This window comes from Emydura macquarii, unplaced genomic scaffold (assembly GCF_026122565.2).
Source record: "Emydura macquarii macquarii isolate MOO-44397 ecotype Brisbane River unplaced genomic scaffold, CSIRO-AGI_Emac_v2 contig_71, whole genome shotgun sequence".
Taxonomy (NCBI): Eukaryota; Metazoa; Chordata; order Testudines; family Chelidae; genus Emydura; species Emydura macquarii.
Window position 1 is genome coordinate 27,638 of NW_027130208.1, and position 7,880 is coordinate 35,517.

The 7,880-nt window shown below is 41.3% G+C and overlaps 1 long non-coding RNA gene across 1 annotated transcript; it reads right to left on the reverse strand.

Moving 5' to 3' along the window:
• Window positions 1–2,125: 2,125 nt before the first annotated feature.
• On the reverse strand, window positions 2,126–7,871 carry LOC137147997 (uncharacterized). The gene is made up of 3 exons (XR_010918415.1): window positions 7,732–7,871; window positions 7,507–7,562; window positions 2,126–2,208 (listed from the first exon to the last, which is right to left on the reverse strand). It is a non-coding gene; the product is annotated as an uncharacterized lncRNA (long non-coding RNA).
• Window positions 7,872–7,880: the final 9 nt, after the last annotated feature.

Below are 7,880 nucleotides of genomic sequence, written 5' to 3' on the forward strand. Positions count from 1 at the left end.
AAAGACACCATATCTTAACAAAACAATTTATTTTGACGGAACAAAATGTACAAGGTGCTCAAATGACAGTGAATTTTCTTGACTACATGAGTCTGCAGATCAATCACACAGTGAAGCAACTTATGGGAGCAGACTGCTTCTTCTACAGCATGTAACTATTTTTTGCCAGACTTCTTGATGCCACCACCACCTGCCAAAAGAAAGAAAACCACAATAGTCATCTGAAGCCTATACACAGGTTTAGTCCCACATGCCAACTTCTTCTACAACTTCCTTTATTACCACCCCCACTCAATCCCCCATCTAAGAACCTTCACCTCACCCACCACAGTATTTGTATTACATTCCACCTCACTTTCCGAGTTAACAGTTTTTGCTTAATTTATATTACTACTTTCTCAACTTCCTGATCAATACATGCTTCAGTTTGCATTACAAGCTTTCACTGAAGACTCATTCCTGTCATATCTGTTACGTACCTATTTTTGTCAGTAGGACTACGTATCCAGAGACCTTCTTGCATCCATCCAAGAAAATCCTCTACTTCATCCTCTTATTACAGCAGATTTATTATCTAACACACAAAATAGTGCTAACAACACTGTGAAAACCTGTTCATTTACCTCCCTGGCCCTGGTAACTACAGTGGGGTCACATGGGTGTAAGAGTAAAATCTGGCCCACAAAATCTGGACAAAGTGAGAAAATATACTTCAAAGGCTTTGCCAACAGCTTTTTTAATCACAGGTTTTTCTCCTCTCCTCCCTCATCACATATGGGGAGGAAAGAAATACAGATTAACAAAAGTTTAGGAAGTGTGCTATCAATTCTCAGAACAAATGAGTCCCCATCAATGGCTCCATTCCCTTTGTCAGGGGACCTAATTAGTCTTAAGAAACCTTTTAGCAGAAGGGCAATAACTCATGGGCGTTTCCTATCCCACTTAATCAAGGTATACTTGAGGCTGTAGAAATACAGACAGACAACAACCTTCCAATAGCAACTAGACGCCCCAATCAGAATCAAGGACCTACTGTACTAAGCACTGTAGAAACAGGAGAAATTGTAAGATCTTCAGGACAGGGACTATGTAGGGCAGACAGATGGGAGGGGTTAGTTTGTTAAAAAGGTCAACAAAATCAGTTTTTGTATTTAATTTAAATACTTTAAAAAAAATAAGCTTATTTAAAATTAAAAGTGAAATGATGACAACCTATGTTAAGGCCTAAACATACTATAAACTCATGTACATTACATAAAAAAATATAAGCAGTACATATTTGCTGCCAAAGTATTAAAGAAAGTCAGATCAATGAACTACTGGAAATCAACGGTTAAATACACAGAACCAGAGTTGGCTGAAGTGCTAAATTAGCTTTTGACAGCAGTAGTCACTTTCTGCAGGTACAAGGAGAATATTTTCATTTCATTTTATTCAGGTAGTTCAGTTTAACAACTAGTTCATTTAAAAGTTAAGAAACCGATTGGGAGTTGAAAAAGTAGGAAAGCTTGTTTTCCAATCTGTGAGGAATAACATGGTGTGAGAGGATGAGACCCACTAGTTTCAAAATCTTGAAGGACATGGTGACCAGAAACAATCAGTTAAATTCACTAACTATAGATAAGTTCTTACATTAAACAGTTAGTTTTAAGTGCAAAACATGTTGGATAAACTTCTTATGTATCCAGTACATTTAAGATAGTTTTATTATAAAAAATTAAAATCCTGTGTTGATGAGATGAGGGCAGTTGTTAGAATGGGCTAATTGGTGTCTGTCCAGGCAGTTCACTGAATCTATTGAGCTAATTGATTGTAATAAGTTTAATTATATGAAATATTGTAAATCACTTCAGACCGGTGCTCAAATAATTAAAACAGATGAAGTGATCAAGACGTCTTTATTGAATAATTTTTGTCTCCATTTGTTGCTCATATTTTCTTGTGTGCATTTAATAACTTTTAAGAATATTGAGTAATTTGCAATTAAAACCAGCTCATTTTGGAATGTAAAAGAACCTAAGGTATAATCCTTGTTATGTCAGTGTAGCAAAAAACATTAAAGATAATTCCTTAACTTCTCTTATCCTTAAGCGAAGCTAGTTACTAAGGGGGCCACTTACTGAGGGGGCCTTTCCCAGAAGCTTTAGTTTTCATCTCCTCAAGTTTCTTCTGCTCCTCCTTCTGCTTTTGCTTGAACGCCAAATCTTCCTGAAGAAAAGTTAGAACATATTTTAACATCTTCCCTCAGACCACTTCAGTCAACAACTGACAAGCATTTTGTGAAAAACAGTAAACTGGAGGTAAGCAACTGGAAAATTGCAGAACACAACCCCTCCCAAACTATAAATCTCTTCTAAAGCAAAATAGCCATAGAATAATAGACGTGTAGGACTGGAAGGGACTACAATAGGTCATCTAGTCCAGTCCTCTGCACTCAAGGCAGGACTAGGTAATAACTAGACCATTCCTGACAGGTGTTTGTCTAACCTGTTGTTAAAAACCTCCAGTGATGGAGATTCCACAACCTCCCAAGGTAATTTGTTCCAGTGCTTAACTACCCTGTCAGGAAGTTTTTCCTAAGGTCCAACCTTACCTAAACCTCCTTTGCTGCAATTTAAGACCATTGCTTCTTGTCCTATCCTCAGAGGTTACAAAGAACAATTTTTCACCCTCCTCCTAACAACCTTTTATGTATTTGAAAACTGATATGTCCTCCCTCAGTCTTCTCTTCTCCAAACTAAACAAACCCAATTTTTTTCAATCTTTCTTCATAGGTCATGTTTTCTAGATCTTTAATCAGTTTTATTGCTCTCCTTTGGACTTTCTCCAATTTGTCCACATCTTTCCTGAAATGTGGGGCCGAGAACTGGACACAATACTCCAGCTGAGGCTTTATCAGCATCTCTTGCTTACAGTACTCTTGCTGATACATCTCCGAATGATCTTTTTTTTTTTGGCAACCATGTTACACTGTTGACTCATATTTAGCTTGTGATCCACTATAACCTCCAGATCCCTTTCTGCATTACTTCTTCTTAAGCAGTCATTTCCAATTTTGTATGCGTGAAATTGATTGTTCCTTCCTAAATGGAGTACTTTGCATTTGAAATTATTGAATTTCACTCTATTTGCTTCAGACCATTTCTCCAGTTTGTCCAGATCACGTTGAATTTAAATCCTATCCTACCAAGCACTTGCAACCCCTCCCAGCTTGGTATCATCCACAAACTTTAAGTGTACTCTCTATGTCATTATCTAAATAATTTATGAAGATATTAAACAGAACTGGATCCAGGACTAATCCCTGAAAGACCCTCTATATACCCTTCTATATAATATTAAATGTCCAAAAAGTAAAAGTTGCCCACCATGCCTTGGGCTCTACCAGAATGTGGAGGGTGGCTAAATTTTAACCTCTGAAAACCAGGAAATATGAAGTTAAAGGTACATACCAGCCCCACAATGCAACCTTAACCTTGTCCTTTTTGAGCAACACTGCAATATGTCATCACACATACCAGCACTCCATCCTTAGAGGTGCTACGGAACACTTTGTTACAGGTTGGCTAAAAATCAATGTTTTTTTAAGAAGTTAAAAAATGTTTTTAATTGAAATTAAATTATTGTTCTTTTTTAAATAAACCTTTTTAAAATTAAGCGTGAAGTTATGACAACATATTTTAAAGGGCTAAATATACTATAATCTACTAGAATAATTTACATTAAATTGAAAATATTGAACAGTACATATCTGCTGCTTAACTTTTAAAGAACATCAAACTACTGAACTGGTGGAAGTCACTGATAAACAGACTCTGGTTCCAGGTGCTTAAAGTACTAAACAAACTTCTGACAGCACTAGCCTCTTCTGCAGATGCAAAGATAATATTATCTTATTCAACTAGTTTATTCAACTAGTTTACTTCAACAATTAATTGAAATTTAAGAAACCAATTGGGAGCTAAAAGAGTTGGAAAGCTTGTTTTTCTCTTTCAGTTTAAGAATGAAAAAAATGTGTGAAAGAATGAGATCTACTCATTTTAAAATCTTGAAGGACATGAACACCAGAGTCAGTTCAAATAATTAACTACAGTTATTATTTTCTTTAATAAATCAATTTGTTTAAAATGCAAAACATATTGTGTTAAACCTAAGAAAATAATATGTTTCCAGCAACATTTAAGGTAGTTTTATTTAACTAATATACATATGTTTTAAAATGCACTTTTTGTGGATGTTAAAAGAATTCTAATTTCCATCCAAATGTGGCTGGGCACAATTCATGAACACAAAATTAATCAGATAGTAAATGAGAAATACATCATTTACCATTTCCTAACATAATAAAAATGTAAAATGTAATAATCTGAATAAATGTATATTAAGCTATATAATTGGTTAAATGAGTCTGCATCAATAGTGAATCCTCCTCATTAGCAAGAAGTATCAAATTTAGCATAAAGGTTATATTCAGTTACAAATTAACATTTAATGGTTACCAACCAATGAGAATCAACCTTTTCTTTAGAAAAATAACCCAAAACTACAAGTACAAAACAAGATTAAAATAAATTATTTAAATGAAGAACTCTTGCTTGCTGATTTAAACTATGATTAAAATCAGAGCCTTAGATTGTTTTGATTTAAAACAATCTTGTCACACGGGCTGGCTTGGAGGGGGGTGGGGTGCGCTTACTGTATTGTATAATATTAATATGTTAAAACATAATTCGTATAAGATCTGCCATGTCAGATACTGTTAGAAAGGATGTATTGCGCTGAGAAAGATGGCAATACTTATATGCATGTGTTATATCTGTAATGGAAGTTATGGATATATTTAATGTACCTGTGTTTCAAACTATACTGTACAAGACACCCCAGACAGAGAGGCAGCAGGACAATATCCCGCTTAATGGCCCATCAAAACTTCTACAGAAGCAAAGGTCCCAGGAAGAAGCTAAAGGCATACCTGAAGAGTTACCAGGATTGGCCATGTGACTCTGGACTCCATTTTAGTTCTTATAACATTCGACAAGACAGCACAGCCAAGGCCAGAGGGTATATAAGGCCAAACCACAGTAACCATTTTGTCTTTGTTCCTGTTCAGCTACAGACACATACCTGCCTCTGGATCAATTCATTTTGCAACTGAACCGAAGGACTTAGACCCATCCAGGTGTTGGATGTATACCAGAGGAACTGTACAAGCTTGCAACTCTACATTTCTCCCAGAAATTGATGTATATGGACTTACAATCATGTGTATGAATTTGCTTTGCTTTGCCCCTTTAACATTTCTCTTATGGTTTATTTCTGTTTACAATAAACCTTTAGTTTTAGTTACTAAAGGATTGGCTGGCAGTGTGATATTTTGGGTAAGATCCAAACTTATATTGATCTGGTGCTGTGGCTGACCCTTTGGGGGGCAGAGGGAACCTTTTTAGTAAAGAGTATAGAGTTTAAAGAACTGATCTCTTTATTGGACCTAGTGGCTGATTTGAGAGCCAGGAACCGGAATGCAGTAAAAAAGGCTGTGTGCTTTTGTGGACTGGCTTCTTGATAACCAGTGTGGGGAAATCAGAAGCAGCTTGTGGCTGTTTGGGAAGCCTGACTCGTGTCACCCAGCAGCGCTGGGAGAATCTGCTCTCCTTTTACAGCCTGTCCTGACCTTGGCATTTTCAGGTGGCTACCCTAGGCAAAGACGGGTCAGAAATCTAACCTGAGAAGTGATGCAATATATTAGTAGAAAGGTAGGTGACAAACATGTTTGTGTTTTATATTTTAAAGCAATTATGCTTTTTAAAACAATCCCCATGGCAAGAAGACTCCTGGACACTCTACTGACACAATCTAAACAACTCAGCGCTGAGCTGAGGCATACTTAATCCTGCAAGATGCACACTTCTCTTCACATCATAATAGCAACAACTCTGCCAAGATGCTCCAACTAATCATTCCATCATTCAATATAGCAACACCTATTGGCAAATGCAGCTAGAGTGCATGCAGATAAATGTGGGGATTCTAATTTGTGGAATACTACCCAATGACACTGTCTCTTAATCTTTCCTTGTATCTACCTAAAGATTCACAGATTTTGGAGAAACCACTGTACACTACTAAGGGCTAGTATACACTTAAAACTTACAGTGGCACAGCTGTAACGGTACAACTGTGCTGCTGTCAGAGCGCTTGTGTAGATGTGTTATGTCAGCAGGACAGAGTTCGCCCACCAACATCATAAAACCGCCTGAACGAGCAGCAGTAGCTATGGCCACAGGAGAACATCAAGCGCTTATGCCAGCAAAATTTATTTCACTCAGGAGTGTGTTTTTTCACACTCCTGAGCGACAAAAGTTTTGCCAGCATAAGTGCTAATGTAGACAAGGCCTAAGACTTGGTCTACACTACAAACTTATATTGGTAGAACTACGTCGCTTTTCCACACCCCAAAGCAACGTAGTTATACCAATCTAATCACTAGTGTAGACAGCGCTACCACCTCAGGAAGGTGGAGTACCTATACCAATAGGAAAGCTTCATTCACTGTAGCAGCTTCAGCAAGGGGTGCATCTACATTTAGACAAGCCCTAAGGTATGCTACAAGCAGGAGACATCGCAGACCAAAAAGTGACAGAGTCTGGGATTTACAACAGAGGCAGCTGAGTAATGGCTCTTTGCCAAGTCTCAGCACATTCCAATAGCCCACAGCCTCACTGTGACCATTTTACCAGTCAAGTTTACCTTTGCATAAGCAGTGGCGTACCGAGGGTCTCCGGAGCCAGGGTGCCAAGTATACATTTGCAGGGCCCCCCCAGGCCTCATGCCCCTCCTCGCTCAGAGCAGGAGGGATCCCAGCACCGCCCCCCAGCTGCCCTGGGAGGGAGGGTCTGTACCCTCGAGAGCCATAAGGTTTGGGGGGGATTGCAAATGCAGCCTTGGTTCTGCTCCCCTCCCCACACTTACCCACCACGTGGTGCCCACCTCTCCAGCTGCAGCCCAGTAGCCTGGTGCTGGCTCACCCCCAGCCTGGGAGGGGAGGGGGTGAGGGAGGGCCAGGCCGGCCCTTCACAACATGCCAGGGGGCAGGCGCTGAGGGCACCCCTCGGAGCTTCCTACGCCCCCCTCCTGTCGTGAAGGGTTGACCCAGCGCTTACCAGCTGCTCCATCCCCACAGCCCAATGCCGGCTTGGGGGGACAGCCTCACGCTTTCCCCCGACCTAGGGGGGAGGGGGTGGTGGCACCAGGCCGGCCCTTCATGACACGCATGGGGGAGGGGCCAAGAGGCCCCCCATAGAGCCTCCTGCGCATCGTGAGGGACCGGCCCAGCGTCCCCCGGCAGGCCGGCGCCCGGGAGCCTGTCCCCCGTGGTACGGCACTGCGCATTAACCTGTTACAGGTGCCATGGCTCTCCCGACCCCATTCCATGGGAAGCGAGATCCCCTCCCCCTAACTGGACCCTCCGCCCACCCCCAGAGGGAAGAGCTCAGCACTGACTCTCACCTCATCCATGTCCTTTGACTGCTTCTTCGGTTGCTTCAGGGGTTTCTTCTTACCGCCTACACAGAAGGAGAAGGAGAAGGAAAAGGTCAGACGCAGAGCCGGGTGTGCGCATGAGAGCATCCCTCCCCCACGCCTGGACCCGAACCCGGACCCGCCCCGCTCACGGGGGAGGGAGAGAGGGAAAAAGGAGCGCAAGCGGCGTCCACTCCAGACTCAGCCACGCACGAGGGGGCGGTGGGAACACAAAGCCCAGCGACTCCCTGTTTCCTCTGGGGCCGATCCGGGAAAAGGGACGGGCTCAGCTCCCAAGCGCATTGAGACACCGCGTGGGCCGGGAGAAGGAAAGGGATACTGGCGTCCCAGAGCCCGTTACC